Raw genomic sequence first — 1994 nt, 5'->3', positions numbered from 1 at the left:
ATCTATTCCGTATTTGTCTTATCCTATTTCGACTTAAAATCTAATTGATTTATAATTTTTTTTTAGAAAATTTATAACGCATGAATATAAAAAATTGAATTGAACTAATTAATAGTTTCAAACAAATTAAGTAGTTCAGAAATATAATTAAGTACAAATTAAAGATAATCTTAAATTGTTTATAACTACACATAATATATAAAAAGTTTAATTACTTTATTGGTTCTTATAGTTTCGTAAAATTTTCAATTAGATCTTTATATTTTTTTTAATTGGGTTCTTGAACTTTTTTTTTTAATTAGGTCCCTCTTAGTAATAATTGGTTTAATTTTATAAAAATCCAACTAAAAAAAAATATTGGTGCAAGGACCCAAATAAAAGAAAAAAAAATAGAGACCCACCTAAAAAAAATTTTTTGGTACAAGAACTCAATTAAAATAAAGAAAAAAAATATAGAGACCTAATTGAAAATTTTGCGAAACTATAAGACCAACAGAATAATTAAACCTATATAAAAATAAACAAGTTTTACACATAAATAACACAAGTATACAAATTCAATCAATAATTAAAAATACTCACTCAATTTAAGATGAAACAAGGCTAATCGGATCGGATCAGTTCAAATGACCATCCCTATTTAAATTTAAAAGGCTCATAAAATAGTTACATATTTATTCTCATAAAAGCTCTATAAAGCCATGGATCAATCTCCACTCACCCCTTCATTCACAAACACAAACCCTCTTTCACTCTTTATTTTTCTCTAACTTTTGATATGACTCTTGTTTTAATGAATACTTTGAGTCTAAGGACTTAAAATTATGTTGTAAATAAGTATTTGTTTGGACTAGCTACTTTTAATTAAAGTGAGTAGTAGTTGTTGAATATCAAACAAACAAAATATAACGTTCAAATAGTTTTTCTCATTAAGATAAGAAACAATATGTAACTTTAATTATATAGTTTAATAGTTACCACCACATATCAATTATAGCAACCCTAACATAACAAATTAAAATGACGAAGCGACAGGGTTAGGTTATTATTCTATGTTGGCCTGCCAATTACTTACAAACATCACCGTTAAATAGATAAAAATAAATCACATCTTTGAGTAACAAATAGTAGTAAGATAACAATTAATTAATATAATAATACGACTGTAACTTGCATCTACTTCCATATTATTTTGTTATTTTATTTCTATGAACCAAACAACAAATTGGATTGACCGTCAAAAATACTTTGCGCGACAACATAACATTAAATTTTTATTGCTAAATTGTTGCAGCTGCTTAGGAAATTACTCTAACTAGTTGCGTGAGCCTTGAGGTATATAATTCTCACTTTTTTGAGTATTTATTTTAAGGATAAATATATTTTTTGTCCTTAAAGTTTGATAAAATTTTTTAAAATATTTCTAAGTTTTATTTTATTTTAATTTTATTCCAAAAGTTTATGATTTACATTAAATATATTCTCAATAACTAAAATTTTAAAAATTTTAACACCAATTCAACAATAATGTATGACGATTATATTTGATTTGCTTATATTAAAAGTTATTTTTTGTGTAATTGTTGTAGAATTGATTCTAAATTTTTTAAAAATTAACCGTCAGGGGTATATTTGATGCAAATAATCGAAAATTTTTGAGACAAAACTAAAGCAAAATAAAACTTAAGAGTATTTTTAAAATTTTTACCAAACTTCAAAGATAAAAAATATACTTTATTCTTGTTTAAAATTAGGTATTAGATATTGTGATACGAATGTCTATGACTTAATACGGGCGACTCATTTTTTCAATATTGGAAGGTTCATATTATTAAGAGAGATTATATTTAATGAGGTTTGAAAACAATTCTTCTTGTAATTGTATAAAATGTATAAATAGAGTAGTGTGATATGAGACGAAAGACACGCACAATATTAGTATAAAACACTTCTCCCTCTATATATATGTATGCTATGAAAGAGTAAATTATCAA

The sequence above is a fragment of the Arachis ipaensis genome, chromosome B02, assembly GCF_000816755.2.
Source record: "Arachis ipaensis cultivar K30076 chromosome B02, Araip1.1, whole genome shotgun sequence".
NCBI classification, from domain to species: Eukaryota; Viridiplantae; Streptophyta; class Magnoliopsida; order Fabales; family Fabaceae; genus Arachis; species Arachis ipaensis.
This window is presented reverse-complemented; position numbering follows the sequence as displayed.